This window comes from Macrosteles quadrilineatus, unplaced genomic scaffold, assembly GCF_028750875.1.
Source record: "Macrosteles quadrilineatus isolate MER2022 unplaced genomic scaffold, UCM_ALF_1.0 Scaffold_60__1_contigs__length_738512, whole genome shotgun sequence".
Lineage (NCBI taxonomy): Eukaryota > Metazoa > Arthropoda > Insecta > Hemiptera > Cicadellidae > Macrosteles > Macrosteles quadrilineatus.
The window spans coordinates 344,637-364,037 of NW_026542653.1; positions in this window are offsets into that span (position 1 = coordinate 344,637).

Genomic DNA, 19,401 nt, shown 5'->3' on the forward strand with positions numbered 1-19,401 from the left:
AGTGCAAATGGATACACCAACTCTACACTACACAGTACTTTAGGTACAAAAACTTAACAGGTAAGAGAAAGCTAAAAATACAGTCGTCCTTGAAATACCTGTTCCAAAAAATTCTATTTTACTCTTTTTAAACTTATGAACTTACGCCCTTAAAGTAATCCTAATTACAATATTTCACAGAAAAATACTACTGTAGTTTAAAAATATGCTATTATGAAACACAACACTGTCCGCAGTAAAATCCACTCTACATGATTATGCCCAAGATGGTAGGCATAATGTTTTCTTGGTATTTTAAACCAGCAGTCGGGAGAAATAGAGTTGTGTGTAGTGAGCGAGTCGGGACGGGAAGTAGGTTTGATAATTAACGCCATGTTTTCACATTGCAGCGTTATCTGCTGATATACTAATTAGTCCACAGCCAACTCAATCATACCTCCTGGCTGTCTTACGTCTACAACCACTATATACACTGTCAAATGTGTATGGATACTTTATATTTAAGTGAAGAAGAAAATTTCAATTTCTAATAATTCCATGCATTTGTTTTTGTGTTAATATCAAAGACAATGAAAGATTTGGTATAGTATGTACGAGTCTAGTTTGATCATGAGATTATGTAATTTCAAAGTCTCACTCATCGACAGTGGTGACTCAAGACACAGAAAACATATTATTATGTTTTCTGTGCTCAAGATGAGCCTTGTTAGCACTGTATCAGCTGAGTTAAGGGGAGTCCCTTCCAAGAATAACGTGGAAAATAATTAAATTGTTTAATCTCCCATTTGGGCTTTACAATTATAATCGAGTAACTATACCCATCTTTTCAGACCGGCGAGATCCCGCAAAGGGAATATGCAAGGTTGTTCCTAAACGTTGAGCAGTCCAATCATGTTACATTTCAAATGCCCGCTCATCACCACTGATCTCAACATGATGAGCCTTGTCCGCGTCTGAGCTCGTGCCAAGAATCTTATGCAAAAATCAGAAAAAAACAATATGCGGAGAATTTATAGCAGATGACATTCCCGCGGACGACGTTAAGCCTGTATTAATCTCACACCTGCCTCCCTCCCGCCCCCCGCAACAAACCGTAAATAAATTAGAAAATACCTGTGCCATCGGTGGCAGTGTGTGGACATAATATATGCGCCCGGCCGGTAGCGACCGACCCATAACTTACGCTATGACGACGCGCTGTTTATGCGGGAATGCGCCTCCTTTAATTACTACATTATTATTTACCCGATATTTATTTCTGGTCGGACATAAATTTCTCGGGGGTCGCCGATTGTTAGGCTTTTTTAATTTTGTCACGCCGCCGCGCCGCCCGGCCCCGTGAAGCCCCAATTTGGAGATGGTCGTTAAATAACGCTGATATACCGGGAGTGATATTTTTGTGGGGGATAATCCCCGCCCGCTACCCGCTACCGTCTGCAGCGCACACCTGGTCGCCGATGTTTTAATACGCTACAGCGCGGTGGAAAATTGTTGTTTATTCCTCAGCCCGCAGGCTACAGTGTAAACATGAAGCTACAACTGTTACAACAATACACATGTTAGTACATATTCGGGACACGAGTTTGAGAAAGGTGAAGCGTGTTGAGGAAATGTTACTTACAAACAACTCAAATAATAAATTACCTCGCACCATTTCGCCACTTGAAAATTCGATAATGTTGTGCCGTTAAAAATCATTAATTATATAAACCAACGCTGCACCTTGTGCATTTACAACCCATAGTGACGTACTAGAACAGTTTTTAAATGGTAACACCCTACTTGAAAATTCGATTTAAAGGTGAACATTCAGTCCCAGGGTAATATTTACTTGAGGTTTCCCCTGTTTTGCCGAGGCTGGACAATTAGTCCCAGCATTTGAGAGTGAGGTAGGACTGACTGTCCGTCCTGGCACTGGTAGTCCTACGTTATAAACAGGGTATACGTGAAGCGTCGTAAAGACTTTCTAGTGTTAAATAGTTAGGTTAGGAGAGGTCATATGTATATCTAACCAATTAAAAGCGTGAGGTGCTTAGAAACAAGCCCATATTCGTGTAGGGTGCTATAAACAACACAGTGGGCTGGAAGATGTAACTGTAGACTACACACTTGAATTTTGGGGCAATCTGGTGGGATAACTTAAAGTTGAGACCTTACCTTACAGGTTATTTTTATTCATTTTACAAATATTACCCAAAAATACATTTAATACATAACATCTTAAATAACGTTGGTTATACTACCAAACGTATTTTCTCCACTTGACTCTACCTGGAGAACACACCCTGAATGGACTTATCTGCCATCTCCCGCCCACAAGGAACACAAACATAGGAATGTTGAAGGGGACAAATTATATAAAACCAATAAGTAGAGGGCAAGATGGACGTATCGGCTGATCGCCTAATAGAGGAAGAGCTCTGACAGGTGTCACTGCGACTTGACGAGGCCTGGCACAGCTGTTTTGTAATGGCGTGGCAATAATCGAATTCATCCAGATGTTATCAGCTGCATCTGAGATCGTCCACACCTCTGAAGCTATCAGGAGGCGACGAGGCTTAAGGAACAAGTGGATCTCATTTCCTGCATGTCGGAGAATGATGGCTACAAGATCACGATCTGTAAATGAAAGAATCAGATTTTATTTTTAACCGAGTTGAGACATTTTGAGGGGGTTTGTAAACACCTCTTTCTTCGTGATCTTTATGGATTTTTCTTGATGTAAATTGAATAGATGTTATAATTCTCTAGTTTTTGGAACTTAAAGTTAAACTATTATGGGGTTTCTTTGCACTCTCTTATATGTTTGTTATCACACACCCGTACACACATCCTTCGTATTTAAAACTGCCTAAACATTGCCTAGAAACCATGTCTTTGTATGTTTAAAATCATGATGTCTTAACATTTATTTTGCTCATTTAAAAGCTTCCCTTAGAAGATCATGTACGTATCCGGAAACCAAAATTAAACAAAGGACTACTCAATATAAATAACCATTCAATATAAAAGAATATTCAATATATACATGACTATTCAATCCAGTTTCTGCATCTTTAGTGTAGAAAATTCGTATTTATTCCAGTTAACGCTATAAGTACAGCCATAGACTAGCAAGGGGGTTTTTTAATAATGCGGTATAGCTTACAACGTGTAGGGCGTTTGTTAGAAAATTAAATTAGTGTTGGCGTATTGATTACAACACATTTAAGTGTTGATGTTTTTAATCGAAGTTCATGTTGCAATTAAATTGTCATCGTTTGGTACCGGTATCTCAAGTTTACCTAATTTGCAAATAGTGTATACACTGAACTAATGCAAATTAGTGTCGGACTTATTGTCCGCGCCGCTAAAATATGACCGTTCATTGGTTAGTAGGCCCTGGGACTGTCTGTCCAAATGTTTATCTACTGAATCCAGTGCTTCATTATACCAGTTCTCCCTATCTTATAAAAAAAATAGTTGGTAACGGAATTGTTAATCCCTTCACTGTCAATTATTGTAGTTTCAGTAATCTCCTACAGAAACTAACATTTCACCAAGTGAACACCTATTTCGTCCACTATCTCGTGCTAGACCAGGAGCTCTTCCGACTTTCCCAGAAGCCTTGTATCCTTGTCACCGAGGCCGTGTCTTGGGCACATTAGTACGTGTCGGGTGTCTCCTAATATTAGCTTGTCTCGTGTCCAATGTCCAGCTCCTGTGTTATCTGCTGATCTAACTGTGCCAAGGCGTGATCCATTAGAGGCACGACGTCCACTCCGGCTTTCATCTTCTGGTATTTGGACCATCGCTTATCACTGCATTAATACTCTCGCCGAAGATGAATAACGTTTTCTACATCTAATTTGGGATTTAGAGTGTTTCCTGAATCCAAGTTTGTCACTTAAGTTGATCTATCAATTTACCTAGCGCTCGTCTTTCACGGTAGGTGCATGAATGAGTTAGCCTCATATGTTTAAGGTTAGAATTAAGAGTTTGAACTAGTCACAATTTAGTCAGTTATGTATGGGGTTTTAATGTATTTTAAAGATAACGGGAGGAATAATCTGTAATCCGTAAGCAATTGTGGAAAATTACATAAAATTACGTTGGGGTCCAGTGTGTAGAGTTATTTCTGCAATCAAAGAGTGTCCCTCTGGTCTGAAGCACGATCTTAAACATAGCTCATTTATTTGTTTAGCTTGTCTTTTCCTATCATATTCATTGCATACCCTTAAGAGAGCTTCATATTATTGTAGTTTGAAGTAAAAAATATAAGATCAGACTGGTCATATTTTGTCAGTTTTTATGGAAATGTCTTCTGAATCCGACTGGAGGGATAATCTAGAGGTGTTATTGTATAAGGTAACATTAAGCTGACTGTCTCGTGTTCCGAGTGTTCTAGGCGATTTTTCAGTTCAAAGCATAGGGAGTAGGTATACTCTTTACTCTATAGTTAAAGGTAGTCTGTTTGGTTTCAAGCAGAATCTTAAAAGGCGTCCCTAAAATACGTTTAAAAGGACCTTGTTTTGTAACGAGGGGTGGAAAACAAAAACCAGCTGAGTAATTGTGTGTCTCGGGACGAAGTGTTAACCTTATTCTTTTCATGGTTATACAGCAAAGAACTTAAGTACATAAAAGATCTTCTGTAATTAAATACGTCATACCGGTCATACGAATTCAGTCAACTATCTGATTGAAAAATAATTATGGGATTTGTAAAATAAAAACATAAATCGCTAACAGGCATAACTAAAAAATCAAGTTGTTTAAAATCTATAAGTTAATAGGCAAGCATGTTTGTAACCCTTTTTTCTCAGCTCGTGTGCATCGTAGGGGTAATCCATGCATATTGTTAGAAAGATATTTTCCTGTAGATGTGCAGAATCCCTTTGTAAATGAAAATAGGCCTAAGTTTTTAAAGTTAATATGGGCCTTATGGGTTGCCATGCTGACGACAAAATAAATTTTTGGTCGAGTTTTCGACCACTGGACGACCGCTAGTAATTAAATAACACATTTTAAACAAGTCCCAACCACAATAGTAAAATGCATCTGCTAAAGCAAGACTGCAGCGTTTTTCTAAACCATTGCCACGCGGCTCGGATATTATTACATGTGATTACTCGCAGCAGGACGTTTCGACTCCCTACAGACTGGTGAGCCGTGAGTCGTGAGCCGCTCTGGCTATTCCCAAATCAATTATTAGATGTTTGGGGGCGCGCACCACCCCAGAGATACCCGATACATCTACACGCCCCAGCCACCTGTCATGGACCAGTTAATATACCACATGTTACACTGTCTGGCAAATAGTTCCTTAATGACTCAGTTAGGTTAGGGTGGGTGGGGGTTGAGATTTTCTTATGAGGGTTTAATATCATAGATTTAACACAATCTTCCAGATTTTTAGCCTCATGGATTAGTTTAGAGAATTTCTGTCCGTTATATGGAGGGTGTTTTCATTGTTAACTGTTTGTTTCTTGTTGTTTATCAAACTTTAAGCTATTTTAACCAAATTTGTAAGCTGTAGCTTGTTCTGTTGCAATTTCCCTCCTCCCTTTGTAATTGTTTTATTTTCGAGCAAATAAAGACTGTGCACTATAAGCAGTTTTATTCTTGTTTTAGGAACCGGCTATCTTGTTTCGGGACTACGTCGATACTCACTTTATGTATACAACTTTTCAAGGTGGACACATTTTACTATCTTCCCTTAAATAACAGTTTTTTTACTGATGTCTATGTATATTCTATACTAGGTTTATAACGACCCAGGCAGTAAATAATAACGATTTGGGTTTTCACACTCTTTTATAAAGTAACGAGTTCTCTCATGTCACCGGTATCTGTTATACTAGGTTCGTGGTAACCTACACAGTATATACATCACCCACGCCTTTCTCTGAAGTAACAGTTCCTTTCATGTCACCGCTATCAGTTATCCTAGGTTCTTGTAACATACACAGTATATACATCACCCACACCTTTCTCTGACATTTAGGTGTTCTCTGACATTTCTCTGACATGGTTCATGGTAACATATACAGTACATACTGTACATCACCCACATCTTTCTCTGCAGTAACAGCTCCTTTCATGTCACCGCTATCAGTTATACTAGGTTCATGGTAACCTACACAGTATATACATCACCTACGCCTTTCTCTGAAGTAACAGCTCCTTTCATGTCACTGGTGTCTGTTGTACTAGGTTCATGGTAACCCACACAGTACATACATCACCCACACCTTTCTATGAAGTAACAGCCCCTTTCATGTCACAGATATCTGTCATACTAGGTTTATGGTAACCCACTCAGTATATCACCACACCTTTCTCTGAAGTAACAGTTCCTTTCATGTCACCGCTATCGGTTATACTAGGTTCACGGTAACCTACACAGTACATACATCACCCACGGCTTTCTCTGAAGTAACAGCTCCTTTCATGTCACCGCTATCAGTTATACTAGGCTCACGGTAACCTACACAGTGTATACATCATCCACGCCTTTCTCTGAAGTAACAGCTCCTTTCATGTCACTGGTGTCTGTTGTACTAGGTTCATGGTAACCCACACAGTACATACATCACCCACACCTTTCTATGAAGTAACAGCCCCTTTCATGTCACAGATATCTGTCATACTAGGTTTATGGTAACCCACTCAGTATATCACCACACCTTTCTCTGAAGTAACAGTTCCTTTCATGTCACCGCTATCGGTTATACTAGGTTCACGGTAACCTACACAGTACATACATCACCCACGGCTTTCTCTGAAGTAACAGCTCCTTTCATGTCACCGCTATCAGTTATACTAGGCTCACGGTAACCTACACAGTGTATACATCATCCACGTCTTTCTCTGAAGTAACAGCTCCTTTCATGTCACCGCTATCGGTTATACTAGGTTCACGAGACCACACAGCAGCGTGGGACCAGCGGTTGCCTATGAGAGAGCATTCTCATTATATATTTATCAGGTGTTATTCGGGTCGCCTTTAGCTCACAATGGAGCTCATCTATATGCTAACATGTCACCCGCTCGCTCACACGAGCAACAGAAATCACTTTATTTATCCGTTCGGTTCCAAAAAGATTCATTCAGTGAGAAACATTTTTTGCTCTCTCTTCTTCAACTTCATTTGAATAATGGAACTCATATTCAGGATATGTGAGGACGGAGAAAATTTGAGATTTTTATTTTAGATATTAATTGCAAATATAACAATTCGTGAAACTGCTAAATTTATTTTAAAAAGATACACTTAGAGTATACTGTACAGGTAAAAGTGTTATGTTGTAAATGTAGTACGTAGAATTGATAACGACTTTCAATTGATTCAAAGAGAATGGTTATAATATTACAAGAATCGAAAGTACTGTATGTATAAAAGAAAATGGGTTTTATTAATTCTTATTTCAGCGTTATAGGTACTGTTGAGCCCAGATCGATATTTCCTCCAATATTTTCGCTTCCTCCTTTACATATTATATGTAAATGTATTCCTAGACATGTTTTCGAGTTTGAGCTTTGGGTTGAAGTATTCGTTTTGGGTCCTCCTGAACCCAATAAAGTTGTCCAAATTAGATAAAATTTGGTGTGGGTACTAATGTCTGGTACCTCAAGATTTTGTTGTAACTGATTATAGTGGTAATTACAAACTCATAAAATAACGGAAAATGTGCGTTTAAAAAATTCTTAAACGATTTTAAATAAAATTTAGTATGTTGTGGTCCTTTTATTTATAAATAAAACTGTGCAAACCCAAATGCTGTTAAAATTGCTGTGCAAAAATCAATCTACGTACTACAACACATTTTAGATTTTCTTCATGCAACAAACGTTTTAATTATTGAGTCTTCAAAATACTGTAGTTGAAGATTTAATATGGGAAACTATAAATATCCAAGTGTATGGATGATCTAATCGTCAATATTTTATACAAAAAGATTTATTTACTGAATTTTGTCATGCTTGGAACAAAATGTATTGGTGTGTTTGTGTGGATTAATTAATGCATTTGAATAGTCTTGTGGTACAAGTTAAAATATTGACTAATGTTTCAACTGTCAAATGTAAGTCAAAACGTTTCCACAAAACACATATCAAATTCACACCCTGCATGACCTGCACACAGTTTTCAATTTGTAGCTTATTTTATCCTGATAAAAATCTTAATTTAAGTAAGATCTAGATATCCCCACCTGCTGCTCGGCAATGTCATATCGCATAGCTACATAACTGCATTTGACGGGCTCCCGGTTCAGAGCCAGTTTTTGTTTGCGTCGGTCGACAGCGTGTTAAATTTTAATTAACAGTTTAATTAGTTGCCTTTCCTCTTCGCACCGTGTCTCTAATTAAAGAAATCATCTAACTGTATGATCGAGGTAACTAACAGGGGGTAAAGTTGCAAAAGTAAACATAGCGTTTAAGTAATAATTTTACTAGTGAAATGTACTGAACACAAATAATCCACTATCTATTATCATAGACGAAAAGAATGAATTATAGACCGTCAGCCGTGCTGCGATTAGCATAGGTTCTGGCATCCACCGCTGGGAGTGCCGTGTAGTTAAGGCGCACCCGCTATGTAACTACACGACGCTCCCAGCAGCGGACGCCAGAACCTATGCTAATCACAGCACGGCTGACGGCCTATCATTCTTTTTGTCTATGCTATCGATCATCTATTGCCAACACATAATTATGGTCTTTTACTGTACTAGCTTGCTGCTTGTACTCAAATGATCAAGTGTCCTGGACCAAACAGAATATGCTGTACTTGTTAACTGCAGGACCTATTTATCAGTCCTAGGAATATAACACCATCTCTGGAAACAAACATAATTGAAAATAGTCCGTTTATTTTTACGAAACACATATTCAAACTTGGCATTTGTCGTTTTTCAAACCACTAACACAATATTTGATATGCTGAGATCAACTAATAAATAATTACAATATGATTCCTCTGATACATCTCTGTTATGATGTTAATTCAAACAATAAACCATTCCTGCCATCCCTGAGTGCAAGCAGTTACCCCTCTAGGGTTCATAACTGTGAGAGATTTTCAATATTAATATTATTCATAGTTCCATTAATGGAAGAAAACAGTTGCAACGTGATAAATACGCGCCACTAGTTAGATAAATTCATTACAGGGGGAGGGAAATATAGGGATGAGGGGAAACTTACTTGATCGCTTTAACCCTCGCCCAAACAACGGCAAACATTTTACTGTTTCCCCACAAATTGTTCTTGCGTTAAATTTGCGATTAGAGTTTCGACTGTGTTTTCATGCGTAGCAACCAGCATCCAAGCTTTGAAGCTAAGATATATTGAGTGGAATAATATATTTTCGATCTAGTGTTTGACAAGATCTAACTTTTTGAATACGATTCACTTAGTCAATATTTAATCCCATAATAGATAGCTTGCATCATCGAATCCCCAGTCAAAGTGGATGTTGGTTGTATAACCTGGTTTGCGTCCTGACCTTAGGAACGGATTCGATTCCCGGCATATTTACAAAAACTATTGGGGGACCTCTTTCCCTTGAAAGCATTTGATGGAATTGGGAAATTCCTCCCCTTGAAATTAGTCAACTGACTAATCTTGGTCGGTAGGTGACCAAGATCCTTCAATCTCAGAATGTCCTCGAGGTATTTTTGCGGGACAAGTTTTAAGAGACGTTTTTTAAAGACACGAGACAAGTTTTTTTTGTGGTAACACAGGACGTCAGAAACTCAGCACCTAGAAGCACGAAGTCGACGTTAACGTTAGCGCAACGCAGTCCCATAACACTAGCCGTTAATTATGTCGCATGATATAAAGTAGCTGGCAGGCTGACAGAACTGCGCGGCCAGCCGGCTAAATGGGCTAAAGTACCACGGCCACTACGCTACTACAGCTGGCCCGGCGATAAATTCTACTGGCTACGACAGCAACGACAAAGCGAGGATATAAATTAAATATTTCCTCGATACTGATACAGCGCCCACAAGAAGGAGGTGCTGTAGATGGAGCTAACTAGGGATTCCTGAACACTGGGTAATTGTGCACTTAGTAACGACTGGGAAAAATGAGATGAGATAAGGTTCTTGTTTGTGTTTATTTTGCTTCGCTGATCCCGAGGAAAATCAAAATGGAATTCAGGGAGATTCGCAAGGTGGTTTTGTCTGAGACAGATTGAATTGAGAAATAAAAATGGTTGGAAGATGAGGGTGACAGAACAGTAATGTTGCTTACAACAAGGATGAAACAAAGAGGAAATAGAGTAGTTTGTGACGAGCAATTAAAATCAAGAGACGAAAAGATGATATTTGGTTATAACGTGGAGATTATGGACTTTTGGCAACCCTTCTGAAATAATGTGTTGAAGGAAACTAAATTGTTAGCGGAAAGAGTTGGAGTTTCAGCAGTACAGCTTGTATAGTTAACTGTAATGATTTGAAGTGGACCCATTCTTGAGTTTGTTAGTTAAATTTAGTCAAAAGCTCAAGATTACATTAGGCTATCTTCCTATCATAGGAATCCTATGAAAAGTCATGTTAGAATCAACGGTTGAAAGTTTAAATGCTACAATTTTTATATAATTGAATGTGGGTTCTTAAGATTGTATATTATTTAAGTGTTTGATTCCACATCGAATACAATAATTTGGACACACGTCAACTAGGTCAACCACTTTTTCCATCACGTTCTAATGTTTTTTCTTTCTACTAATGTTTATAGAAATATGTAATTAACCTTGCTTCTTGTCAAATGAAAACCAGTTTGACTACTATTCTCTCCAAAATATACGTTAATTACCCAACCTGTGACAAAGAAATCTATCTTTCGAAATATGTTTGGATTTTGAGACCAAATGTCACACGCTGATTGGTGCCCTACTTTTACGGCTATTTTATCTAGTGTGTTCGTTGTAACAGTAACACCATTTTAAACTAAACATGATGCCCATTAAAATAAGAATGTTCATGTTTAAATTCCTTATATTCTGAATATGTTTGGACGAAAGATTTAATAAAGCCACTAGAAATTGGTTTGGGTGCAGCAAATTGCATGTAATAGAATATTTTGTAAAATATGGACATGTATTTAAGAAGACTTTTTACAGACAGCATATTATGTTTACCTAAAAGTACTTCTTTGGCAGAATGGTTTGTTCACAAAATAAATTCTATTCTAAACATTATTTTGTGCTCTAATGATTATTCACATTCCCGAATGACCCTACTAGTTGTACTTAATTAAATTAATTGTAAGGAAACAGAACATTGAATGTGTGCTGACCCCCTTAATTTTAATAGTTTTATGAATCAAAAGTACATAAATGTGAAGTTTAAAAATATCAATATTGTTTTTCAATCATTAATCCAGCTAACTAAATTATTGGAAATCCAACGTTGTGGCCAAAAATTAACATTGTATATTTCATATAGTATAAACTCAACGGATCCTTCAACCTCAACGTGACGAACTAGACAAATTGGCGCGCGGGGGTTGGCAATCCTCGCAGCTGGGAGAGTTACCAACATAACAGCTTTGTGTCGTGAAAAGCGTCGCGGACGGCCGAGTCCTTTGTAGTTCTGCTAACCAAACAGAACCGTTCGAGTGGATAATTACAATTTCTTACAGGGAAAATAGTTTCCAAATCTGCGGTTCCACCCCCTGGTGTAGCTATTCACACGCCCCTACGTTCAGTGTGCGTGCCACCCCTACGGATATGAATACGCTTCTTGAATGGTCATTCGGATTTAATTCCCCTTTCGGACCCCGAAAGTGATTTCCAATTGATGTGACTGTCAATAGGGAGTATATGTTTTGTATTATGCTACAAATAGAACGTATTTGTGAGCAACGTATTGTGTAGTTATCTTAAATGAATTGTTCTTCTTCAAGAGACGAATATGTCACCAAATTGTTTAAAAGAACAATGGCCGACTTTTCTGATGTGTTCCAACAATGCATCTTCGGGACAAGACACTGAATTGGAATTGATGTTGCAAGATCGTCTCTGGAATTCAAATTTTCGCAAGAAGAGAGTCCATCGAGATTTACATTATTAGACATTGACCAGTATTTAACTATAATTTCACATTATGGACATTCAAATTAGAGCGTTTGCTCCTAAATACCTGCAGCATAGAAATTGGCAGGGTGTAGTTCTGAATACTCCCATGTATGCATGTATGACATCAATAAAATATACAATAGTTATAACTCAGTGAACCTAATGTACCTAACCTAATGTACGTACCTGATGTAGAATTTTCGATAGTACTGCGCAATACAACCTAAGCATCATTTCTTGCTTTATTTTTAATTACACAAAAGTGCAAACACATAAGGAATATCTAACTAATTTAATGATGTCAAATGGCCAATAACAATCTTACTAATATTATAAATGTGAAAGTTTGTGTGTTTGTTTGTTTGTTTGTTTGAAGTTCAATCACGCATTAACTACTGGTCGGATTGGGCTGAAATTTGGCGCGATGATAGATCACATTCCCGATTAACATATAGGCATATTCTTATCTCAAAAATCCTTTCGGGCTCCGTCCCAGTGGCTCTGCAGTTTCTCATGTTAACCTTATGAGTATCTATATAATTAATACGCTACATGAAACTTTGTCGGTTGAACTCCTTCGCCATTTCTTAACCGATTTTATCCATTGACGTCTCATTGGAAAGAGCGTGTCACGTAGATTTGCAAACTGGCCTTACATTTTCGAAAAAGCCCCTTGCGCTCTGCCCCAGTGGCTTTGAAAGTTCCCATGTTATCCTTATGAAGAACATAATTATTTACATTTTGATCAGCTGTATAATTTAATTGCTGTTATTTATTTTCCAATTCAACGAAACGCATAGGTTACATGGTTACATTTACTGATTTGGTTGAAATGAAATATTTGCTACTTTAATTTACATTCGTACTTTATTCCAATGTAAAAAATCGAGAAAGCCTGGGCAATTTGATATATTTTACCAAAAAAGAAAAATGAATTGACAGGGTACTGTATTTCTTGAGCAATAATTGAAAGAACCAATTTTTTACCATGGAAACATAGGACACCACATAGTCATAGAACACCACCAAGTAGAAAAAATAGAGATTTAAAAAAAACTATTATTACTATCGTTATCATCCTAAATAATGAAGAGCACTTACAATATGAAGATTCCCACAAACAATGAACAGGGATGTTAGCCAAAGTGTTACTATTTTGAATTACTTATATTGGGTGTTGGACAGTGAAAAGTCGTTTGGAAAATATATAACTAATTGCTTGAAGAATAGTAAAATAAAAAGGAATAGAGCTTTATGATGATTGGCAAAGGAAAACACTCTAGGGCTGAATTAAACTGGTACGGCAAGGACATTAAATATATGTTTTCATAAAATTCAAGTGATTTTAAAATAATATGACTACATCCACGAAACATTAATAAAACTTTCACTGAAGGATTTGCATTATTCACATTTAAAGGGAAACAAAAAACCATCTGAACGACATTTGGCCTTTCAATTCTGCATTTTTTTCAGGTAAATATAACTTACGTTATAACAGTAACTAGGTAGCCAAATTAATGCCAATTGAAGCAAATAAAATTATGACAGAGAGGTTATGCAGAAAATCAGGCAGTTCTTAAGTAATGTAAACAAAATGTCATCGCTATAAAAAATTACTGAAATTTATAAACATACTAGCGACAACGGGTAGTACTATGCAGACTACATTATCATTGACGAAGATCAACCTGGACCACCTAATGCGGCTATAAGTGGGAAAGATATGTAGAATACACTAAAAAACCAGATCAGCTTTTGAAAAATGATCAAATATTTACTAGAAATGTTGATTATATGTAACTGTTAGTCACGTAATCTATGAGCTGAGTCTTTTACACTCATCGGAAATTATGACTTTTATTCGTTTTTAAATAAGTTAATTATTTGTTTTTAAATACTGTAACTACTTTACTTCTTTGCAATTTCTCGATTTCGAGCAACATGTACACTAGTTCTTATTTAATGGGAATTAAAGAATTTTGTCAGCTGTTTCAACTAAAAAAGTTGGTTCTATGATATGCAAAGGATTAAAAAGTTATAAGATTTACCAACAGGGTGCAGCACTATTTTTTTCATAAATGGAAACAGCTAATTTGAACTAAGCTGCAACAAAAAGCTGTGATACACAATGAGAACTGTCAAAGTAGGATTGTTTACAGTTGTTTATGTTTTTAATTTCATGAATAATTTGTGATATTTTGTGAATTTGTAATAATTAATTTGTCTCTATTGTTTAGGTGAAGTTGTATTGTATCTTTAAGTGAACATTATGGCTATGGTAGATGTGTAATACTATGTATACCGTAAATTTAAAGAACCAAATTTTATCATTCCGTGTCCCCATTGATAACGCCAAGCTCGAGTATAACTGCAATAAGCATTTTTTATTCCTATATACCAACCCCGTACGAAAGACGGGTACTCTGCTAGTAAGTAATAATAAAGGTAAAGAAACTAACAGTAGGGCAGTTTAAACATCCATTACCCCACAAAATATTTCAAAAGTGAGTCCACCCTAAGAGACATGTCACTAGTGTGGATTTCACGCCAAGCAGCAAACAAGCAACAAAGGGGTCGGCTGTTTTGGTGTTCCGCCCCAAATAGACGGGGGGTTCCGCGAATCCCCCCAGGGGGGCCTAATTGGCGGGCAGGCCTATGGCCACAGGTGTTGGTGCCTCAGGCCGTTTGGACTTTGCCGCCGGTCACTCACAGTATTGACATAAAGGTGAAGTTTTGGAGGGAGATGCCACTCGTACCCAGCTTTTTACAATGGACTATATAGAGTTTATTGAATTATTAAGTTTGGTACTGTACTAAAATTAGATCCGAAAGATAACTAATTATATATTTGACTTTCTGATTGTAGATTAGAGGGAACTTTATTGTACAGAAGATGGCACTTGTATCCAGATTTTAAATTAAGTTTATGGAACTAAAGTATTTGTACATTCAAACATCTCGGTAATTTCCGAACAACGAAGAGATGAGTTCGATTAGGAATACACAATAGTACAATACTTACAATAGTTAGCTATCAATTGACAGTGTACATAAAATAATTTATTTCTTGATTAACAAACAGTGTATTTGAACTTGCACAAAACGTAGGTTCTACTATTGAAAAATAAATGAACCTATCTGTCAAAGATTGGACAAATAACATTGAATTAGTGTGAAGGTTTAATCATGACAATCAAAAGTGTCTGTTGATTTAAGGTGAAACAATTATTTAAATGGTGATTTAAGGTCTGTTTGACGATTGTCGACATACTGATTCTTTAATACAATTAGCCTATTTTTTTATTCACATCATCAATGACAAACTAAATCCTGAGAGTTCCGAATGAAAGGGAATTTGTTTAAACTCAAACAAATCTAGAAAAATATATAAATGTGCACCAAGATGATGTAAAAATCAATAATAACATGATACGTTGATAATTCACCAGATTTTAGGGGGGGGGGTATTTTGGAATTACCATCACCAAAAGAGAACTTAAAAGATTCGAGATTCTGACTCGCATTTACTTATTAGATCTATCCATCGATCCCATTTATCTATGATGAAAACTAAGCAACAAATTCTACGATTCACAAATTAAATTAAAACAAACCAATAATTCCACTATTCATCCCAACTACTACTTCCCATGTGCTATTCATAATAATTTTAATTTGTTTACGTACTCCATAACAACCCTTAGAACAAGAATTAGTTTTAACATAACGAAAATAAAACTACTAAATGCAACGGGAATAATTTTACGAACAAAGAGGTGAATACGATTAAATTAAAGAGTGAAAGCAGGTCATAAAGGGAACAGACAGACAGACAGACAGGCAGGCAGGACGGTAGCTGCGTGGTGGATTAGCATAGGGTGCGCAGTGGGTGGCGCGTTCAAACAGACCGCGCAGGACAGTACTGCGCATGCGCTATGCTCTCGGAGCGAGAGAGAGGGAAGGAGAAATATATAGAGAAAGATCTTACTCGGCACAAACGTTACATTATTGGAAAATTGTTGGTGTAAACCCCAGCAATATTTAGACGTGGAAGAACTTAGATGGGAGTTCTGACACCTACTGTAATTCGCCCCATTCCGTGTACTGTGGCCACGTTAAAAACGTGAATTTGGGATTTTTCGTTCAAGATAAGACATTATAAGGTAAACCAACAACATTTAATTTCAACCCAGCATCGATAATCAATAGTAAGTACACGTCAAAGTTGCGTTTTAACATGTTTAGTCTGTGTATCACGTACATGTTACAATAGTTTACAAATATATGGTTAAATACCTTTACTACTATCGCTGCGTTGTCGTTGCCTGTTTAGTTATTAGTATTATCGGTTGGTTTATTTAACTATGTGTGTTCTTTTAGAATGAAAACAGTGCTTCATACGGGTCTTATAAATGGGATATTCACTTCAGTATCCCACGGTCGATGACCAAATACATCCTGTATATGCCTTATTTTGCACCCTTCTATACAGCTTTAGTAATACCTGTAAGTTCAATATCATCCAACTAAGACTCCCGGTATTCCTTGATCAGCTTAAAATACATGTGTCGTTTTCCTACTGTTGTTAAATTTAACCTTCAACCTAATCAAACAACCACTTAAACAGCTCTCAAAACTCACTTTTTTGTGCTGCACACAAACTCACTCACTTGTACAATGAAAAATACAAAAGGTGTTCGTAGTCTACTCGATTTCTTTCCATTCATATCGAAAGGAATTCCAACAATCGGTATTCTTACGGGCGATCTAGCGTTGCGCAACGCTCTCGGGCTGACAGCTATTGTATGCCTGGGCGGTGCTACTGGGTGGCGCGCGGTTTTTGACAGCCGATTGATTTTTCGCTTCCCTTTATTTGATCAGCTTCTTAACCTCCCGCGGCCACTTGAGCCGCAAAACAGCTGATTGCACTTCAGAAGCCGCATTGTTGGCCGAGCAACAGTCTAATGAGGGTGAGGTTGCACTCGACTCCCTTGAATTGACTCGTTCTGTGGTACAGGTTTCTATTAGACTACTTTTTGATTGTGCATCAAATGTTGAAATATGTTATGGCGAACATTAACAACTAACTGATGATAGTAAGTTTGTGGTTACAGCAAATTTACATATTTATCTACTTTAAGTGGCAACCTACTCAATTAATTTCTCCATTAAGAGGTAGCCTATAACATCATCCTACAGTTTATTGCAGCTTTAAAAAGTAATATTTATGAAAACAGAATATAGGACACACAACAGTTGAACCATTTAAGTGAAAAGATTAAAATACTGACCATCTATAAACAAGGAGTAAATACATTGTGTATAATTCAGGAAACAAGGCGATTTATTTCAGTCTAGATTTTTGTGTTGGATATATAAAAAATAACGAAATTTCATAATCTATTTGTGTTTATTTATCACAGGCAGTTTATCCGTTCACCTTAAAACGTAAATAAGGACTAACAGCAATGAACAAGTATCTAGGCTAGGTGCTATAGAATTGCAGCGAATTGTAGTAATCTAAATAATTTACAAACAAAAATATACCTAATAAACCACATAGGAAAATTAAAAATTTATGAAGAATTAATTTAGGTTAGTTGATAGAGAATTGCCGCAGGTCATAGTAAATTAGGTTAAGTAGGTAATAAACAACAAAAATATGACACAAAAGCTCAAATAGGGCACCATTGACATAGGATACATAATATACATTTTACAGGTGTAGTGAAAAAGTCTGGTAATGCAAACTTTAAAGATCACCAAAGAAACCCATTTCAAATTTAAATTGCACAGGTTTTCTGTGACAGACACCATTAAATATTGATATGTACAGCTATTCTAGTATTGACCAATAAAAATGTAAATGCATTTTTCAATAAAATTGTATATATATTGGCTACTCTTTGATGCATGTATAAAATTTTTTAGTCCAACTGGCAAACTATGTTTTTGTCTGTATTTAGTAAGAGGTCTAGTATTTTATACACCCCCCCCCCTTCTTCAAGTGACTAGGAGGGGAAGTGACCACTAAGTCTCTTATCACTTCGCGACAGCCGCCCTAACTCTGTTATCACGCGTCGTGCGCAATCACTTCCGCCAACTCACCCCCATTCTACAGTGTCGCCAACCGTGTAGAAGTAGTTTTTGTTTTTTGCGATTGCCTCTTTTGACGGGTAATGGTGAATTAGGTCTTTGGTCACATAGTTCATAGTGTGACTATGTAGGGCCCCACCAACGATCACATAAGACCAAGGGCCCCAAGCAATTGCAATTGTGCGGTCGATATTATTGCACAATATTACTGAACTGAACGTGTAGGCCTATATTGAAGGCGAAAATCAGATTGTGTAATATATGGCGTGAATACAAAAAGTGTTGAAATTATTGCAAAATCTTCAATTGTTGTGATGTATTAAATCATGTAATGTGCATTATTCTGTAAATCTGTCAGTTCATCCGATCGAGGTAGGTCGTTTTTTGTGTTAAAATAGCGTTTTAAACGTTTCAATTTTTTGAATTGTATCAAACTATACTGGCGATACTGCATCTCAGAAAAATCTCTAAAGACACTTGGTTCACTTATCCGAAGCTCATTCAGCAGTCTTTCATGAGTAAAGTCGTTTTTTTCAACCTCTCCTTTCAGCCATATCATCCTATTCAGCTTCGTCAGCATTACGATTACCACAGACGTTGCAGCATCCAAATCACACAACCAAACTAGGCATATGACATCTTACTGCCTTATAACTTAACCAATAGGCGTATCAAGTAGCTTAAAAACAATTATAGTGTATTAACGATAGCATATTCTACTGTATCTAAAAAAAAAAACATTAAATTAACAGGTTTTTCAATTAGTATTATCTTTACTATCTCATTGCAAGTTACTTAGTTGTAATGCATATTTTTGAGTAAAAATTTTGAGGTAGCATTAAATCCACGAACTTTATGTAGGCGTATTTGTAGAGTCAAAATATCTAGGTACGAAAATATTATATGCTTGCGAACGTACATATTGAAACAAAGGTTCGTGACAAAGGTCATATACGCAAGGAGTTGGTATTACATGCATGTCTTACAGGCTCGTTCAACTCGCATGCTATTTATTTAGCAATTTATTGCATGCTAAAATTCTGGAACTCATACGTGTAATTTATTGTTCACATACATTGCTCATTGCTACATTGCAGCACCAAGCAAACATTTTATACATAGTAAAAACATGCATATGGGATCTTACTTTCTTAGAAACCCAAGACTACTTTCTTAGGAACCCAAGACTAAGCGTATGCATAAAGTGGGTATAAAAACCCGTAAATTGAACTAAT